This window comes from Ovis aries, chromosome 7, assembly GCF_016772045.2.
Source record: "Ovis aries strain OAR_USU_Benz2616 breed Rambouillet chromosome 7, ARS-UI_Ramb_v3.0, whole genome shotgun sequence".
Lineage (NCBI taxonomy): Eukaryota > Metazoa > Chordata > Mammalia > Artiodactyla > Bovidae > Ovis > Ovis aries.
In genome coordinates, this window is record NC_056060.1 from 42,539,584 (window position 1) to 42,560,612 (window position 21,029).

Below are 21,029 nucleotides of genomic sequence, written 5' to 3' on the forward strand. Positions count from 1 at the left end.
TTCATTTGACATATATTATTATATTAGGCAAAAATCTCTGAACTTGCAGCCCTTAAGAGGAATGTTGTAATGCTATGTGGATGACATGGAAAGGTTGTAAGATACAGTATTAAGTGAAAAAAAGCAAGGTTCAGAGTAGTGTATATAGTATGTATATATGTATAGTATAAAACCATTTTTATTTTTGAAGCACTGGTGAAATGTAGCATCAGCATTGCCCAGGAACTTGTTAGAATGCTGATTCTTAGGCCTCACCCCTGCCCTTCCCACCGCCCAGCACCCAGCCATACTACTGAATTGGAAACTCTGGATGTGGGGCTGGAAGTGTGACCTCCAGATGGTGGAGAACCACAGCTCTTGGGTGTCCTGTCGTGGGACTGTTTGCTACTATATGTAGTGTTCTAGGGTGTGCATCTCCGCTCCCAGGTGATGCTAGTGGTAAAGAACCCACCTGCCAAGGCAGGAGACATAAGTTTGATGCCTGGATTGGGAAGATCCCTTGGAGGAGGAAATGGCAACCCACTCCAGTATCTGCCTGGATAATCCCATGGACAGAGGAGCCTAGCGGGCTCTACAGTCAATGGGATTGCAGAGTGGAATCATGACTAAAGCAACTTAGCACACACGCAGGGTATGTATGGGTTTTTAACACCTTTAAAATTTGCATATGATCCCAGTAAATGAATTACTTGCATTTGTAAAGGATTTTGATTTCATTCTCCCTGATTCATTGTATTCATATATGTCTTTTCTTTACAAAATCAGTAAAAATTAAAAAAAAATTAAATGTGCTGAAAAATGCTGGCAACTAGAAGAAAAAAAATATCTAGAGAACTATATATTAGGCCAAGGCTTTTCAGCCTTTGATATCCATACAGATTTCTGGGGGGGGCCTCATTAAAAATGTGAGAGCTGATTGAGGCCTGAGGTTTTGCATTTGTAACCAGCTCCAGGCCAAAGCATTGGTCTATGGATCACATTTTGAATGGCACACCAGCCATGATTATTTCTGGAAGGTAAAATTATGGGAGATTTTCACTTTGTGCATTTCACCTTTGTGCATTGTTTGAATTTAATTTCTTGCAAAGAGCTATATTGGGAGAGAAGAGTAAAGAATTTAAAAATCTTTCATCAGAATTTGTCTTACTTCTCTCTCTCTCTGCTCTGTATGCTTAGCCTTTAAAATAGCAAATATTTCCAAGAGTACATCAACAGGAAACAGATTCCTTGATCATATGCATCCCCATGCCACCCAGCTTATTGTGGATATAAACATTAAAGAGAAATGTTTTTTAAAAGTGGTGTTAGGTGGTAGAGGGCACCTGAAAAGGACTCATATTAGCTGGAATTTCTTACAGTGGAAAGCATCAGAAACCTAGGCAAAACAGGCTTAAGGAACCAAAGGAAATTTTCAAGAAATCCAAAGGAAATGATATTAATAGTTTCAGTCACGGCTGAATCTAAGTCTTCATCAAATGACACGCTTAGGAGTTGGTCTCTTGCTCTCTCTAAGCTCTCCTTTCCTCTGCAATGGCTTTGCCTCCATGTAGTCCCTCTCTCCCTAGGATGGCCACCAGAAGCCAGCAGTTCTATTTCACCAGATTAGCAGCCACAGCAAGAGGAGAACTCCTCTTCGCAGCAAGTCCCGTCAGTGACTTCTGCTGGCATGAACTCCTCTCTGGATCAATCTCCCCATCAATCTGACTCTAACTAGCTCAGCTTTCCCACAGTCACATTTCTGAAGAAGCCTCAGTGTGGTATAACCCCGCCCAAAAAAACTGAGAGGAAGGGATGATTCCCCAGAGGAGAACTAAAATGTTGATGTAAGAACAAGGCAGACAGATGTAAAAGTGAGAGATGATGTTATATTACTGTGCAGATCTTGCAGTGCAGTGTTCTTTTACTTATTTGGAAACCAGAGGAAGTCACAATAGTAAACAGTAGACCCAAGATCTCCCTATTTCTACCCCTTTGCTGTAGAAACCTCTCTACCGTGTTACCTCTTCTTCTTGGAAACTGGAAATGAATTGAATATGAAGCCTCTATAACACATGCTTACCACTGAAATGTCTTCTTAAACACTGTATTTCAGATATAAAACTTAGAGGAGCTGTAATTGCACATCGATCATCTTTGACTTTCCTACACTGACTGCTCATAGTAAGTAAGAAAACCACATTCCTTCTGTAATAGTAATTCTTGCTCCTCCTTTCCTCCTTGGGCAAACAAGCTGAAGCTTGACTAAGTGTAGCTGCTGGTCTATTTGGAAAACTTGGAGTCCTAACCAGGTGATTCCATGAGTGAGGTGGATGCCCTGTGGATGGAGGGGCTCACAGAAATCTCTGATCTTCTTTTGTGGCGTATTTTATCTCAGGAACTTGATTAATAGTCTAGACTTGGTCCTCCCTTTGGGCGGGCTTGCTGTCCTCTCAATTTTCCCAGGCACAGCATTATCCTTATGGACAGGTACAGGCATGCTTCAGAAATCTGGAGGTTTGCCCAAAAAGTATGTCTGCTGTTTGTAAAAGAGCAATGTAGTAATTACTTATGAGTAATGCAGTAGCAGCTCTTCCATGAGAAATTAAAACTGAAAAAGAAGGCTTCCCTCTGCTTGAAGGAAGGGTATTGGGTGAGTGAATTCTTGCCCTGGGAACTCTCTCTTCTCTTTTCCCCCAAACTCTACCCCTTTATCCCCAGACATCCTTTCTTAAGCACCCTACTCTGGCACTCAGCAAGCCATGGGAATTAGGAAGAATTGGCTGGAAGTAAACGATCTGCTTGCTCATAGCAATTGAAAGTTTTCTTCCGACGATTCTGGTTCCAGGGGAGTGAGCTGAAGATTAAATCCTGAAGCCTGCCCCATTTGGAGAGCAGCAGCCTGGTTTCTGGTGGCCACAGCAGCAGGTAGGAAATGAATGGTTGTTCTAATCTTTTGTTTTTTGTAAAGCATAATTTGAAGGCAAATTTCATGTTAACTATCAATATATTGGGCATAGAATCAACAAAGGATTTAAATAATATGATTTCTGTCCATCAATCATCCCAGACTAATGAGAGAATTGATTTCTTTTTTGGGGAGGGGTTGGCTTGGGTTTTCCGATACAATAGCCGTTGCAGGAAGGAATCTGTACCAGGAAGAGATTCATGCCTTGATGAATTAGACAGTCTCTGCATTCTCTGGATTTTCCCTTGTCGTGTGTGTGTTTGCATACATAAGTGTCCCATACTCCAGACAAACGGTTGACTTTGTTAAGAACACTCACAAAAGCACAGATGATGATCTGACCAGAAGACAGGCCCCCTCTGATGCACTGTTTTGTTCTAAATTTTCCAAAAGCCCATCAATGGACTTCTTGTAAAATGCTGCCATACATTTTTTAAAAAGGAAGTTATTTGGAGACATCAATGTTAAATAAGTGTCAGTTACATTCATATCAGTTACACCCTCACTCTTTGGGTTGCAAAAAAAAGACTTTTATATATTTTGGGGTCACGTACTTCTGTATAAGGGATATAACTTGGTAAAACTAGACAAGAGACCATAGAGGGAATATAATGAGCTGTTACAGAGTTTGTCATAACCAGATCCCAAATGTTATAAAGATGAAATATGAGGTGTGCATGATAGAATGAAGGAATAAAGGGAATATGGAAAAGAACAAAATGGAGTTCTATGAGAATTTTCAGGTCTATCTTTTTTAAAGAAACAAAGTGAGAGTCAGCAACCAGAGAATCGATTCTCAGAGAAAATATTTGTGAATTGTGTTATTATGTTATTTTTTTTTTAATGACCATATTGAGGTTGCCTGTTGTTTGCCATTTTATGTGTATGTTTGTATCTGTGTGTGTGAGAGAGAGAAGGCACTCTTCTGATACATGGAGTTACGGATCAGTGCTGGGCTTTTTTTTTTTTTTAAGTATTTATTTATTTTATTTGTCTGTACTGGATCTTAAGTTACAGCACTTAGGATTGTCCAGCTTTGTTGCAGCATGTAAATTCTTAGTTACAGCACATGGGATCTAGTTCTCTGACCAGGAATTGAACCTGGCCTGCTGCCTTGGGAGTGTGGAGTATTCGGCAGTAGATCACAAGGAAAGTTCAGATGCAGGGCTATTTTTAAATGAACTTCAGTAAATACTTATTATGTAAACATTATTCAGCACCTCTGTATTCTGGGCATTGTCCTAGGCCCTGGACTATTCTTTTGTGTGTGTGTGTGTGTGTGTGTGTGTGTCATGTGTGTGTCATGTCCGATTCTTTGAGACCCCGTGGACTGTAGCCCACCAGGCTCCTCTGTCCATGGGATTATCCTGGCAGGATCACTGGAGTGAGTTGAGTTGCCATTTCCTGCTCCAGAGGATCTTCCTGATCCAAGCATTGAACCCATGTCTCCTGCATTGCAGGCAGAGTCTACCATGAGACAGGAAGCCCTCAGTAATCTTTATGGAGTTGTCTTTTTGTTGGTAACACCTAAGACAAAAGTCAGAAACCTTTATTTTACTTTCCTCTTATATGTGTTATAAAAAAAAGGAGAACTCCAAAGATTTAGTACAATTACTGGAACACAGCTTCTAAGGTGGCCTGGTTATCAAAACTACTTGTGTACTGATCTGCTAGAAAAGCATATCTTGTCTTCCAGTTGGACACGACAACTTGTTGAAACCAAACAGTGCCTCCCAGCTTCTGTAAAATCCGGGGCTCCGAGGCCGAGGACTAGCAGAGCTCTGCTGTCTGATTTGGGTCCTGTTGTGGGTCTCGAGTTCCCTGGCTGAGAGTGAGGTGCTGGTTCTTGACAGGATGTTTGGCCCCAAAGTGGGGGCGATGCCATCTCTGTACTGTTTTCTCCCCCAAACCCTGTGGGAATGAGAGAGGTGGGGAGGGGGATGGACAGAACTGCTGCCCCAGTGGAGGAATCTTCTCCAGATGTCTCCCAGGGGACCTTCTTCATTGTATATCATGTGTGAATGTCCCGTGTGTGTGTGTGTGTTAGTCATTCAGTTGTGTCCGACTCTTTGTGACCCCATGGACTGTATGTAGCCCACCAGGGTCCCTTGTCCATGGAATTCTCCAGGCAAGAATACTGGCGTGGGTTGCCATTCCCTTCTCCAGGGATTGAACCCAGGCCTCCCGCATTGTGGGCAGACTCTTTACCATCTGAGCCACTAAGGAAGCCCATGAATGGCCCCTGAGCCCTCAGCAAGCGTGACTGAATCTCCTTGAAGACCAGCCCTGCTGCCTCTTCTGTCCTGAGAAGCTAACTTCTAAGCTGGCTGAGACAGACTCGGGAACTGGGCTGATAGATGTGGAGGCTGCATCGTCACCGGCACACTCCCTTCCTCTTCACTTCTCCCCTGCAGCTGCCACTATTTGTGGCTGACATCAATAATGCCTGATTCCTCACCCTGGAAAATGTCTGAGTTGGTCATGACAAAGTCAAGGGCAGAATCAGCAACAACAGAACAGAAGTAATAATAGCACCTGCCATGTGTGAGCACTGGCTGTGTGCCAGCCACTCTGCTAAACACTTTCATACATGATCTCATTTATTCTTTACAACCACCTACAAAGTGGGGAATGCTGGGATCCCCATGATATAGACAAGGAAACTGAGGCTTAGCCATTTACCTGTTGTTGGGAGATTTACATCTGAGTGCCAGACTCTAAAACACTCAACCACAGCTGTGATGTGAGTGATGATCCAGTTTATAAACACTTAAACATTAAATAAGAGAAGATAGAAAAACAGACCTGTGAAGAGGGTGCTGGGCAGCTGGCCTTCTGGCTCCCTTGGCTTCCCTGCTCTTCCGTGATGCCTCTGGAAAGGTCTGCCAGAGACCACCAGGGAGACCAAAGGGCTCTTTCTGCTGCCTGTGGCTTCTGCAAGTGGCCTCTCATCCCTTCCTTTGAGGTCTGGCAGCTGACATTTATCTTGGTCTTTGTTTACAAACAAGGATCATGCATCCTGTTCTTTCTTTGCTATTTGGGGCTGACTTTAATTCCAAAGGAAGCATATGTTTTACTTCCACTGTGCTGGTGTTTTTGGAGACAGACTCCAGCCTTAAGAAGAGTCTGAGAGAGTCTATAACCTCTTCTTTCCCTTTCCTTGACTTTCAACTAATATATTCCCCAGAACCTACCTGGAAGCTGGAAGAGTTGTCCGATAGGGATGGTTTCTGTTTCACCAGCTACCACTGTTAGTACCGTTGGAAATTCCTCTGAGGAAGAGATTGCGGTCTCTAGTCTGTTTACCCGTGGACTCCACAATTCACAAGTCATGCCACAGGCTCATTTCTGGAGAATACTCTCACATCTTGAACGCTTTCTGTTTGTTTTCAACCTGTAGGCAAACTGTTCTGTCTCCCAAGACTAAGGATGCCAGGCAAGGGCTCAGATCAGAAACCTGTGTAGTTTCAGGCCTCTGCACAGAAACTGTTTGATGGCCCTTTGGTTAACTAGAGCTGGACAGCGAGACCTCATCCCCTTAGACTTACAAACTATTTTTAATGTGTGACTTGGTAATGAACTAGTAAAAGATCACTTTTTTTGAGATTTGGCCTTAACTTGCTTGTTTCCAGTTTCAAAGGGTTTCCTTTGTATTTCATTTTATTAGGAGAGATTGAAAGGGTTGCGGATTTGAGGCAACAAAAAGGAAGGGAGCTAATATTAATTGAGCACCTACTATGTGCTGAATATTCTACTAACCTCTGACATATGCTGAGCTTCTCTGGTGGTAAAGAATCTGCTTGCAATTCAGGAGACCCAGTTTCAATTCCTGTGTCCAGAAGATCCCCTGAAGAAGGGAATGACAACAGAACCAGGCAAGGTAAAAAGGCCCGTTTTCAGCTGAAGAAACCGAGAGTCAAAAAGAGTTAAGTTAGTAAGTATGGTGGGGGTGTAACCCAAACATAAGGCAGAATGCAAAGCCCAGGTTGCTTCATTTATTCCGCACTGCCTCCACCTGGATTCAAAACCCCTTCCCAGTGGACAGGATGGACTCAGATTGTTGATCTCATCTAGTCTTCTGAGACTTAAGTATGTGACACCTATTGGATGAACAAGGAAACCAAGACTCAGAGCGTGTTGCTTGGGTTAATGGAAACCAGCTTTTATTAAGATTTAATAGTTTCCTACTCATCTCAGAGATGAATGACTTCCTGAGGAAATAGTCTTCACATGAAAAGGGTTAATGGCCAAGATCCTAATCAACTGTAATCTATTTGTATCACCTTTGATTTTCCAGACCTTGATCTTAGCAATGTGTCTTTACTTACATATGCCCTACTTTGTGTTTCTAGCATAGTTTTATTCCATAGACACAGGTCAGTGTCAATGAAATGACAGGCTTAACACCTATGCTAATATAGTTTTCTGTCCTGTTTCACAGGGCAATTTCTTGTTATTGAGGATTTGAGATGGTTCAAAATCACTTTTCCTATTTGTCATTGTTATTGTTGTATTTGGAGGTTATGTTTTCCAAAGAGGACATTAGTGAATGAAATAATATGACAAGTATTTATAACAAATCGCTGAAAAGATTGCTTTCCTCAGAAGCCTTACATTGTCATCAGCAGCAAACACAGGGACTTGTTTCCTCACAGTTCCATGCTGGCCTGCTTTTCACTGAGCTGAAATCATTTATAGTTCTCATCTGCAAAAATTTTGGGAGTCTTAATGTTGGAGGGTCTCTCTTCCCATCACTGAGGCCTCTACCTGAGGACCCCGCTGAGTCAGCTAACTGCCTCAATTGCCTTCAGCCAATCTTGGAAGGAAAGTTATGACCAACCTAGATAGCACATTAAAAAGCAGAGACATTACTTTGCCAACAAAGGTCCATCTGATCAAGGCCATGGTTTTTCCAGTGGTCATGTATGGATGTGAGAGTTGGACTGTAAAGAAAGCTGAGTGCCAAAGAATTGATGCTTTTGAACTGCAGTGTTGGAGAAGACTCTTGAGAGTCCCTTGGACTGCAAGGAGATCCAACCAGTTCATTCTAAAGGAGATCAGCCCTGGGTGTTCATTGGAAGAACTGATGCTAAAGCTGAAACTCCAATACTTTGGCCACCTCATGAGAAGAGTTGACTCATTGGAAAAGACCCTGATGCTGGGAGGGATTGAGGGCAGAAGGAGAAGGGGACGACAGAGGATGAGATGGCTGCATGGCATCACCGACTTGATGGACATGAATTTCGGTGATGGACAGGGAGGCCCAGTGTGCTGCGATTCATGGGGTCGCAAAGAGTCAGACACGACTGAGCTACTGAACTGAACTGACTGAACTGAATCTTGAAGACCTGAAATGCCATGTTCTGTGGCTTGATGAGAATGGAGAGGGGGATAACAGGTCAGGGACAAGTTGAATAGTAAAGAGAAATGGGTAAAACTCATGATAAATAAGTAGGTCAGAGGAGAAATAGAGGATATGGGAAAACTAGCGTCTTGGAGACTCTTGAAATGAAGATTAGGATATGAAGTACATTTACCTGTTTCCTAGTTTATGTTGTAGTCAGCCTCCTTGGTGGCCCCTGATGATCCCTGTCCCCTGATATTAGCACCCTAGTGTGCCGGGGTCCAGCCCCAGTGGATCCAGGGAATTCGAAGGGTGGACGGTGTTGGTGTGGAAAGACTTGTTTATTGATTGATATAAGATTAGATTAAGAAACTATAGTGTCGTAGGAAGATTAAGTGGAGGAAGAGGGCTGAATAGCTTGGGTTACGCGGAAGACCAATAAAATTCCAGACAAGGAATTTGCACCATCTACGTTGGGCCACCGGCGCTCGCTTGAATATCTAAGGGTGCCTCGCCTTAGGCTCCCTTTCGTGCGGGTCTTAACAGCCAGGGCAAGTAAGTAGACTTGGCGGGCCTCCGCGCCCCAGGTGGAAATTCAGCCTGAAATTAAAGTAAAGAGCAGAGGGAGGAAAAGGGAGAAAAGAAGAGTGAGAGAGAGACACGGGGGGAGCCAGATTCCCAAGAAACCAGGCCAAGAGACTAGTCCAAGAAACTGGTCCCATCCTTTATTGTTCAGAAGGCCTTTTATACTTTTGATAAAACATGGAGATCAATGGGTAACACAAAATTATGTAGCGTTCGCAACTCAGACTCTTTCTGTATATCATTTTGTATACAAAAGGTCTCAGGTGATTTACATTATCTTCTGGCCAAGAGGCTTGTTAACACTTTTGGCTCTCTTCCTTAATGAATGTTAATTTTGTTTCCCCTGAAGTGTTTTTCTTTAATCTACATCTCCTTAAAGCGCTGAAGTTACATCTCTATAGAACAAAGGTGCAGTGGTTTATAACAAAGAAGGTACTTAACTCAAAGATCTAATGTTGCTAATACTAGGTCTACTACTTGTTTTTCTATATACCAACTGTATCTAAAAATAAAGGATATGAAAATTTAGCAGCAAGCATTGACTCAACAAATAAAACTTTTAATCAGTCCTATTCTAAAGATTTTGACTCTTCGGAAGCCCCTACATTCCTAGGATGTTTTAAGCTTCCTGTGCCTCCTGCGGTCAGGAGGCCTCAAACAATCACACGCGCAGCTGGCTAGAAAGCCATCAGAGGGGTTTTTGGATTGAAACACTCTTTCAAATGCAGAAAACTAAAGCCCTGAATTGACTTTTTCCAGAGAATGTCAGAAGAGTGGAAAAGCAGAGCACAAAAACTGGCATATTTTTGTTGGGGTACATGCTTAGGAATTTCCAGAGGGGCCCCTGAAGTCTGAGCACGCCTTGCGTATGTCAGCTTCCTTCCTCATGACCTTGTCACAGGCGGGATTCCTCACACTGGCTCCCGGCACTAGTGGCCCCTGCCCACATTCCATCAGGGTTGGTCTGTGTTACCAATAGCGTACAGGAGAAGTGATGATAAAATATATCGTGGTTTCCATTTTGACTACTTTCTCCCTCTCCTGGTCCGCTAACTCTGGGGGAAATCAGCTGTCATGTTGTGAGCAGCACTTTGGAGAGGCCCATGTGTTGAAGAACATGGTAGTAACAGCATCACAACCACAGTAGAATCCAAGGGACACCTCTGCCAGAAAGCCTGTCCCACCTGCTCCACTCTATTCCTTTTTAGACCGTGGATAGATATTAGTTATCTGTTGCTGTAGAACAAATCACCTCACAGTAATGGCTGAAAAGAACAATGATTCATGGTTTATCAGGTTTTTTTTTACTCTTATTTATTAATTCTTTGTCCAGCTGAGTTGTTCTTACTATGGTTTTTCCTGGATCTATTCATTTGATTGCAGTCAGATGCAGATTTAAGATGGTGACACCCTCACATCTGGGGCCTAAAATAGCAAGGGATGGAACAGCTAAGGTGGCCTTTCCTTTTGAGCTTTCTAAGTGTGTGGTATTCTCAAAGTACCAAGAAGACAAGAACAGAAGCTGTAAGGCCCCTTAAGATCTAGGTTTGGGGATATTGCACAACACCACTTCACCGCATTCAACTGGACAATACAAGTGAAAACACCAGCCCAGATTCAAAGGCTGGGAGGAATACATTCTACCTCTTAATTAGAAAATTTTAAACAGTGTATGGTCAATGGTCACAATTATTTAAATTCTTCCCATAGGAAAAATACACTGCCCTCCTAAGACCCCTGAGATCTCATCCAGTGACCCCATTAGACTCAAAGGCCATGATCTTGTCATCTGAATCTGGTACAGATATAAATAGGGTTTCTCGTGGATAGCTCCTCTGCAATCAGAGAGAGATTAAGGTTAGTATTCCGGCCTAACAAGTCCTATGTATCTCCTCTAAATTCTGCCTGTAAACTGAACCATACACCCAACATAAAGTGTTGAAACAGGGGCATGGTAACCCCAATAGATATTCCAATTCAAAAATAACACAATAGGAGACAATAGCAGTAACTGTTCCATAGAATAGCAATTCTGAAATCTGTCTGGGTACATATTATCAGGTTTTCCAACTCAAGCAGGCAGGCTTTCTCTGGATTCAGTCCTCTGGTTCTTGGCTCCATCTTCTGAGATGTCATTTCTTTTTAAATACAAATGGCCTATAATTGCAGCTAAGTAGCTTTCTCAGCCCGCATACTGATTGTAGAAAGTTGGGTGGTCTAGAAGTCTCCTATCATTTTAGATACTTACTTGAATCTGACAGGATTCCTTTAAAAACATTATGGATTTTCTATGTACCTCATTATTGTTCGTTTCATTAAATAAAATCTATACCTAAGATTCTTCTTGGGACAGGCCTTTGTATACACTAGTGCTGTCTAATAGAAATATAAGGTAAGCTACCAATATGAACCACATACATATTTTTTAAAGTTCTAAGAGCCACACTTTAATAATGAAACAAATGGAAGTAATTTTAGTAATACATTTTGTTTAACTGAATATATCCAAAATATTACCACTTCAATGTGGTAATCAATATAATAAATTATTAATAAGGTATTTTGCTTTTTTCCTACTATTTTTTGAAATCTAGGGTATATTTTACACTTAAAGTACCTCTCAGTTTGGATTAGCTGCGCTTCAAGTATGCACGCAATGGTCATGTGTGTTTAGTGGCTACTGCACTGGGCAGCCCAGCTCCAGATTACTCAGAGCTATTTTGAGATTAGGCATCTATTTCTCTTAGAAGTGCTTTTATCTAGTTGAGAAGATCTACTCAAAGTCTTTTAAAGGTCATAATAAAGGGTCTTACAGCCACAATCTCGAGTAATCTTTACTCTGAGACCATTTCTTATGTTGAGAATCCTTTGCCATCTGGAGAGGATGGAAATAAGGAACAGTTTTATTTCTAAACCCAGCAAGTTCTAGGTCCTCCCAATTTCCTCTAAATTCTGCTTTTAAACTCACTGGTTCCTTCTTTAACTCCTCCTTCTCTCTTTGCATACCTTTTTAAGCAAAACTAAAAAAAAAAAAAAATCTATTGGCACTTCTAGCATTATGCCTGAAAATTTCTTTAGCTCAGACCCACAAATTTATTAGATATGTGTTTTTTGCCTTACAAATGACTATAGATTATAGTTTCGAAGATTGTTTCAGCAACTCAGGTGGCCCATTTTCAGCCTCCAAAAAGAAATTCCTAACTGCCCTTTCAGCCTCTGCCAACTATCTAGTCCCAAAGCCAGTGCCTCATGTCTTTAAGCTTCTGTTATGGGATCACTGTACTCACTAATTTCTGTTTTAGTTATTCTTTGCAGAGTAACAAATAACCCTAAAACTTGGTGACAACAATAATTTATTGCTTCTCGTGATTTTGTGAGAAATTGACTGGCTCTTGTAATTGCTGGTGTTTCCTGGGCTTGTTCAGGTTCACTACCTTCAGCTGGAAAACCAGCGAGCGGTGGGGATCAACACGGCCTCTTTCTCCCCGTGCTCTTGCGTCCTTAAGGAGGCTAGACTTTGTGACATGGAGGTGGCAGCGTTCTAAAGGTACAAGATTTAGTGTATAAGCATTTACCAAATTTCTACGAATCTACATTTCTTGGTCCCATTGGCCAGAGTAAGCATGTGACCAAGTCCAGAGTCAATATGGGAGGAGTTACACAAGAGCAAGGGTCCTGGGAGGAATGCTTAGTTGAAGAATAGCTAATGTAAATCTTCTATAGGTATCTTACAGATTATATGAGAGGATTTATGCATAAAGCATTTTTTTAGCATAGTACTACTGCTCTAAATCTGCCCCAATCCCCACAGGCAGACACTGGAATTTGGTTCCAAAGTTGCTCTTATTTCATATTTAGAAAGATCCATCCATGTTCTTGTCATAGCCTAACAAAGACTAACGGTGGAGCAGAGGGAACAGATTATGTCTAATATCAGACATTGTGCAAAAGACATCCACTGTGTTCTCTCATTTAATCCGCAAAGCAGCCCATTTTACAGATGAAGAAATAAGGCGCAGAGAAACTAGTTAATGGCCCAAGGTCACAGAGAAAAGAAGCCTGGTCCTGGGCCTGGGCAGCTTGGCTCTAGGGGCTGTGCTTGTCATCACTTGTGATCACTGTTGCGCAGCTGTGCGCACACAGGGACAGCAGGAGAAACAACGAAAATCCGGGAAAACAAGGCCTGGGATGCAGAAGGAATCAGGGCAGCATCCCAGAGTCTGCATATTTTTCCCCGGCATCTGGCCCTTTGGGTTTTCTGTAGAAACTCTTCTAGAACACTGACTTTTCTTTGGCCATCAGCTTTCCCATTTAGGACAAATAGATAGGGAGGGATTTATTTATTTATTTTTCCTAGTTGATTTTACTTGATTCTTGTATCTGAACTGAGCTTGTTAAGTTGCAAATCTTCTGATGTATTATTATAATAATGGCTTGGTAGTCCTGAATGTTGACCAGAGTGTGCTGTGTCTCCGAAGAATTTGGCAGGGCTCACTGTCACCCCAGTGGAGAACGCACAGATCCCAGCAGAAAACAGCCATTCTGGTTCTGCTGCTGCTGTTTCAAGATTAATGACATGTGAAAGCACCAAGTGTGCAATGGTGAGAAAGAAGCAGCAGCTCACATTCAGAACGGTGTCTTTTAAAATCTACCCAAATGTAGCTGGTGTTGCACTTTAAAGGGTTATGGCAGTTACACATTTGGAGAAATAATGTGGAAATGTTAAAGAAATAAACAGTCTTCCCAGGTGGCACTAGTGGTAAAGAACCTGCCTACCAATGCAGGAAATATAAGAGACAAGGGTTAGACCTTGGGTTGGGAAGACTTCCTGGAGTAGGGGTTGGCAACCTACTCCAGAATTCTTGCCTGGAGAATCCCATGGACAGAAGAACCTGGCAGGCTACAGTCCACAAGGTCGCAAAGAGTCAGACATGACTGAAGCGACTTAGCATGCACAGGTGAAAGTACTATAATGGAGTGTGTCTGTACAGAGAAAAGCTTTGAAGGAAGCGAGATCTGTGCTACTCAACTACTTCTGGAGTGGTTTTTGTTTATGTGAACACTGAAGGGCCTGGGTGATTGTGTATTCAGTTAACAGAGAAAGAAGGTTTATGAAGGTAAAGCAGCATGGAAGCCATGGAAGATGCTGTGTTTACACAGATAGGTGTGAGTCACTCACCTTCAATGCCTTGAACTTGGAAGCCCATACAGTGAGCAGAGAAGCAAGCTGTTTTGAAGTTAATTTCTATTGCAAGTGTCAACAGTCTCAAAAGTGTTGCCTTACATTACAAAGCTCTTTTGATCTTTGACACTGCAGGGATTTTTGCCATGAACACTTAAAGGAGCCTTGCCCGCTTCTCAGGGTGGCCTGTCATTAAGAAACTGGTGCCCCAGGGAGTTTCCCTCTTCCTCCTTCATAGTAGAAATCATTTCCTCTGCCTGGGAACTCTAACCATTTGGACTTAGAATTGTGTTACGGACTGAAAAACAGATTGGAATCTCTCCACGTCCTTGTTCCCTCTTGCCTTGCCCCCTCCTTTGAGGTGTTTAGTGAAAGAAAGCGTTAGCGTTCAGTCGTGTCTAACTCTGCGATCCCATGGACTGTAGCCTGCCAGGCTCCCCTGTCCATGGAGTTCTCCAGGCAAGAATACTGGAGCAGATTGTCATTTCCTTCTCCAGGGGATCTTCCCGACCCAGGGATTGAACCTGGGTCTCCCACATTTCAGGCAGATTCTTTACTTTACAGTTTATCTTGTGTAGATTCAGCACTGGATGGGAGCCATTTATTCCTATGCTCTGCATTGTTGCTTCCCTGCATGGGATATGTTCTCTGTGGCATTCCCCTACACCTCAGATGCCTAATTTATTTAAGAAACCTTTCATTTTTTGACTTGCAGTTAATGACATCCATATATTTATAACAGGGAAAGCCATGAAGTAATACAAATCATGGAGCAAAATATTGTTTTTTAGATACATCCTTTCTAGTTAAGTCCTTACTACTGAAAATAATAGAGGCGCTGTTTGCTCATTCATCAGTTTTGGTGAGTGGGGTGCGTCCACTGCAGACTCATTTCCTGACGTGCATGGAATGATGTCCACTGGAGAAGTGGGTGTGGTTGGCAGTCCCTGTCTGATTCCCTGGGCACAGCCAGAGCTGCTTTTCCAGATGCAGTAGGCATCCCTGATTTGATGCAACAAAGAGGGTTTGAAGGGAGCCAGGGAGAAAACCAGACAGGATTAAAGGTGAAAAAGAGTGATTTCTAGTCGAGTCAGAGTAAGGTTTTCTGGGTCTGAAGACAAGCTAGAATGTCAGCTGCTGAAAAATGAAGCTGAGAGCTGATATACATCTCCATCCCTGAAGACTGAGGCAATTTTAGTTTTCCTAGATAAATATATATTAAAATGCTGACGATGAGAACCTACTGTATAGCACAAGGAAGTCTACTAACTGCTCTGTGGTGACAAAGAGGGGATATGCGTATACATATAGCTGATTCACTTTGCTGTACAACAGAAACTAACTCAACATTGTAAAGCAACTATCTCCGATTAAAAAAAAAGCAAAAGATGCTGAAGAGAACAAAGTAGGCTAAAATGACCCAGATTTGTTTTACTGTGTTTCTACTTAAATTTAGACAGCCACTCCCTGTCTTTTTAATTGAGCTGTTCAAACCATAACTGAGAAGACACCCAGCTGATGGCACCAGGATACACCCCCTGTTCCTCTTCAGGTCCCAGGGCTTAAACCTGGCTCCTGGAAGTAGGTCTTTGGCTGCAAAGCTCTGTCTTAAGGCAAACTAAAGTTGTAAATGCTTTCTTCAGAGGCTGGCAGTGCTTTGAATTTTGGATCTCTAACAGCGGAGCAGAGCCCCCAATGCAGGGCAGGCTTGGATGGTGGTTTGTTGACATGAACTGGCAGAGCTCAGAAAGGCTTTGGTCCCCCAGAACTCTCCAGTTGCCACACCGCTAAGAAGTCATTTCTTTGTGTTAACAAATACCTTTTAAACAAAGGCTTACTGTTTGTAATGTAAGAGAAAAAGCTTGTTTTTTTTTTTCCAGTTTTTATATGAATTGGCTACATTTGATCTACTCTTTCCTAGTAATGAGCTGGACACCTCTGAGAGAAAGAAAAGGGGCTCACAAGCTAAGGACAAGGAGAAAGCACTCATCTGTCTGTCTAGCCTGTGTGGGGGTGTAGGGACCCCTTAGGGAAGGGCTCCTGGCAATCAGTGTGTGGATTCTGTGTGCCCCTAATCCCCTTGCCTGTATCCATGGCCACAACAGCTCTCCAGGGTCCCAAATCTGTATTTACACTTTCCCTTTGGCTGTATCTATCCAAAGTCAAATGGTCACTTAAGTATAGCGTATTCAAAATGGAATCCATCTTTTCTTCCTTCTATTTTTTTGCAAAAGCTCATACCTTCTCTTCTGTTCCAGTTCTTCCTGAACGTCTCCCCTGCTTCTCCAACTCAGTTACCAGTCTTGGAAATTGTATGTCACCATTCCTCTGCTTCCTGCCTGGCTGCCCTGACCTCTTTCCAGCTCGCAGCGTCTTCACACAGACCATTTCAGCAGTCTTTTTATTGGTCTTCCTGCTTCAGTTGCTCTCTCCCACTTCCTTTCCTCCTTCACACCACTGCCAAAATGCACTTTGTAAACATGCATTTGATCACTGCTCTCCTCTAAAACCCTTCCTTAAGCTCTGTCATTGCTATAGACTAATCTAAACTCCACTGTGCAGCACAGAGAGCTCACATCAGCCTGGCCATCCCGCTTCCCGGTCACCCTGGAACACAGGCCTCAGTGACTTTGCTTATGCTCTTTCCTCCGCATCAGACGACCTTTTCCCACCCATCCTGCTGTCACCATTTCATCAAATCTAACGTAACTATCTCCTCCTCCCCGAAGCTTCATTCCTCCAAGCCGTCCCTCCACCCCCAGAGCACTTGAGATGATGCTGCTCCCGAAGCACTGATGTTCAGCACAGTCAGTGCCCACACACTGGAAGTGCTCCGCTGATGCTCATCACTGATGAAGGGGATGCTAATAGAGAAAAAGCTCCAAGAGATGACAGAGGAGAAGAGGAAACACTGAACACTGAGTTCAAACAGCAAATAAGACCTATCATTTAAAACCATCAGACTAAAAAAGATGACAAAGATTCATAATGCTGAGTGTCCAGGGCAGGGGAAGGGGAGGAAAATGGGTGGCTTCATTGATTTTTGGAAGGATGGAATATTAGTAGAGCTTTGCTTGTGATAGGAAAATTTTGAAAGGATGCATCAGTGCCTTTAAAAAGATAAGCAGATTTGACCCAACAATTCTACACTGCAGAATTCATCTTAAGAGAATGACCTGATAAGGATTCAGTAATGTTTATATAAAGACCCTTGTTTCCATCAGCAATAATCTGGTGATAACTGAAATCATCTAACTACAGGCGATTGATTAAATAGATGACAACACATTTTTACCCTGGGTTATTAAACAGCTGTTAAAAATAATAATATCGTTCTATACTTATGAATGTGGAAGGATAATATTTGTGTTAAATTGTAGGGTAAAAAAATTTGGTTATAAAAATATATGCATCCTATTATCTCCCATCAAAATATAGTATAAAGAATCATGAGGAATGTGTGCTATCAGGCCAGCCATGCTTGTTTCCAGTTGATGGTGTTCTTTACATTTTTCTGTGTTTTCTGAATTTTTTGAATGATCAGGGATGAGTTGTGTACACACAGACACAGAGGCTATTCCATTAGGGGAAAGAGCAGAGAAAGACAAAAGTAGCAGGCTAGCCTGCTCAACTTGCTCACCGGTTCCCAGCTTTATTAACAGCCTTAAGGCATCCTGGCTGGTGGGCATTTAAGGCAGCAGAGAGGCAACTGTGTCCCATACGCTTTCTGTTGATATCCAAGCTAGCCAAGAATCCCCATGAGAGTATCTGGAAGACACTGGGGACTAAATCAGTGGGTGGCCCTGAATAATTCACGGCCATAGACCTTTCCCAAGTTCTACCATAGGGGAAAGTCGCTTTTTAAAGTCTCACTATCAGGAACCCTAATCTGAGCTAAAAGTTAGCAAGGAAGTTGGCAGTAGCCTCAGAAGCCAATGGCCTTGGTCCCCTTCCCCCTTCCTCTCCCCACCAACCCGCATCACAGTTCATGGAGTGCCTGCTCATTTCCAGTTCATTAGAAGTACTCTAGAGTGAGTGAGTGTTGAAAACACTACCCAGTGGAAGCTGCAAGGGGCAGCCTGGGCATTGCTGTGGGGACAGTGCTGAACGCAGGGCCCAGGGAATGTGGCAGCAATCTTTGCCTCTGGATCATTCCCCAAACCTACCCTGTGGCTTGCTCAGATCCCTGGACCAGGCAGGGCGTCAGGAGCACACAATGAGCTTGGTGCTAGAGGACAGGGTTGCCTTGCCCTTCAAGCTATTCTGTGCAGCTCGAAATAGCCTGCGCCCCGGGCCAGCTCGTGGGAACTGCCCCATCCTTCATTACTCCTTCCCTGCTCTGTGACCACTCAGGTTCCTCCATCCTGGACCTTGGAGCCAGCTTCTCCCCTCGCCAGCCCCTCAGCCCGTCCACAGCTGTGTCAGTGGCCCGGAGGCCTGGGCAACGAGGTGGGTGGGAGAGCACCTAGCCTGCTCTGTGCATGACCCACGCTGGCCCTGCCGGTGCTGCACTGAGTCCTTCCCTCCTCCCCTCTCGGTAGTGCTCCCTCCCCAGGGCCCCCCAAACCCATCTGGAGGCCCCAGGGCCCACGCTGCCAGCAGTTTAGCCAGAGTCTGTCCCCAGAGCAAATTGTCTGGGAGCTCTGCCAGTTTCTGAAGAAAATCTGCTTTGTGAACAGGGGAAGAAGCCTCTTTTATACTTTCTGTTAATCACTTTATTCACATAAGAGGACTCTGCGTGCTTCCTTCCTTTCCCACAACTCCTCCTCCTCAAGCCCATGCTTCTCCGGGGGACCTTGAGGAGACAAGAGCAAAGAAAGGAACAAGGTGGTAAATGAGCATCCAAAATACGAGGGCAAAAGCAAATTAAATGTTCTCCTAAAAGGTTAAGTTTTTTGAAAGGTTGAAGTATTGTACTAAAGCATATTTTCCCAGAGTAGAAGAAAAAAATGATTGAGGCTGGCCTAGAAAGTTTATTGCAGCCCATTATAAGCCCTCTCCCCCCTTCCACAAAACAAATAGCAGTATGAATTATGTCTTTAAAAGCAAACTATAATTAAGGTCTGTTGTCTACAAGGTAGATTTCTCTGTGATGTTTCTAAGCTGGTTTGATTTTCTCTGCCTCAACTTGCCCTTTCACTTTTGGTGTTTCTCTCTCTTCCCATCCTTTCCTTTCTGCCTTTGGCCTTTCCCTCTTCCTTTCCTTCCCCGAACTCACTATTCCAAAAAGTGAATAGAGGCCAACAGTGCAAGTATGACTATGAGAGAGACTTTGATGTTTAAAAAAATATTTTAAAAGTCAAGCTTAGATGAGGAACATCCTTCAGGTAATGAGTTCAGGAAGTCATGTATTTAACATCATTGTCCACATTATTCAAGATGTTTATTCAAATCCTTATTTAGAATTGCCTTTGGGCAATTTGGGCTTACAAGGCGCACACACAAAGCCATCTCCTCTTATCCCCTCTTGATTATGTTTCTTCTTCATTAGGTTTAGCTCTAAATGACAAATTTCTGAAGGGAAAAAGTGATTTTAAAGGAAATTGGTTTTGGTGGCCAAGATTGGCTACCAATAAAAACACACACATATGTATAGTTTAAGTAATCCTTAAGGGCCTTCACAATGGAGATAGTCTAAAATTATTTTGTGAAAATAGAGCAACGCTGGAGTCAGGCATAGCGCCCAGAGAGGCCTTGATGGAAAAGAGTGATTCACTTTCATGTATCAGTTCAGAGACACTGCATGTTGTTTGGTTTTTATCAGTCTTGTTGCCATAAAGGGAAGGCTGCTGTGACCTGCGATGCGCATCAACATTTTATTGTGTGCATTCTGTGATGTACCAGGCTGCACACCGAGCATGTTTTGTGCAGCATCCTATTTAATTCTCCCAGCAGCCCTGGGAGAAAGCTGAGGCTTTGAGAGGCAGGGAAGTGAGCTGGTCACACAGCGACAGAGAGGCAGACCCAGGACTTGGACTTATTTTGCTGATTCCAGGGCCCAAATCACCCACTTGCCAACATGAGTCAGGTCATTTGTTTTCTCTGTGCTCCTAACACATCCAGCTGTTCAGAGCCTTAAATAACATACCACATCCTAAACTGCTCAGCGTTACACGAGTGTTCGTGCCTTTCTTATATGGCTGCCTCTCCTTAATTCTCAGTGGTCTCATTACTTACATTCCCCCGCCTCGCCCACCTCAGGAACTTATTTCTCTATTTTGTCCTAGAATATTATTCATGATTTCTAAAAAAAAATCCCAAGAATTTTTTATTTCTAGATTTTCACTCTAGCCATTTGTAGAAGTTTCTCACTTGCCTCATAAAGGAGATCTCTGTAGAAATGTTTTACCATTGACATACTACAAACAGTATACATTATTTTCTTTGTAAATCTTAAAAGAAAGCTCAATACATAAACATATTATCATGTAGTCACAGTTCCATCACATATGCTTGGCATTTGGTACCTCATCCGGAACTTGCAAATCTGCGTTTCTCTTAGGAAGCAAACTCCATGACTAACACCTGAAGGATCCAGCTTGGCTACGTTCCTCATTTTCCCACAGCCTTTGTGGTGGCAACATTCTCTCTGACCTTTCCGTGTGTGCGCTTCTCTGTTGGGCTCATCTTGAAGTCGTTTAAGGCTCTTCTCTTTTTTAAAAAAAAATTTTTTTATTTTTACTTTATTTTACTTTCCAATACTGTATTGGTTTTGCCATACATTGACATGAATCCACCATGGGTGTACATGCGATCCCAAACATGAACCCCCTCCCACCTCCCTCCCTACAACATCCCTCTGGGTCATCCCCGTGCACCAGCCCCAAGCATGCTGTATCCTGCATCGGACACAGACTGGTGATTCGATTCTTACATGGTAGTATACATGTTTCAATGCCATTCTCCCAAATCATCCCACCCTCTCCCTCTCCCTCTGAGTCCAAAAGTCCGCTATACACATCTGTGTCTTTTTG

The 21,029-nt window shown here is 43.0% G+C and overlaps 1 protein-coding gene across 4 annotated transcripts in view; it reads left to right on the forward strand.

Annotated features, from left to right (window-relative positions):
- The first annotated feature begins 2,583 nt into the window (after positions 1 to 2,583).
- Positions 2,584 to 21,029, forward strand: part of FRMD6 (FERM domain containing 6) — a 267,178-nt gene continuing 248,732 nt past the window's right edge. For all 4 annotated transcript variants that reach the window (XM_027971739.2, XM_060419155.1, XM_042252321.1 and 1 more), the window contains exons 1-2: positions 2,584 to 2,629; positions 2,825 to 2,904. The gene's annotated coding sequence lies outside the window, so the exon portion shown is untranslated. The remainder of the gene's footprint in view (positions 2,630 to 2,824; positions 2,905 to 21,029) is intronic.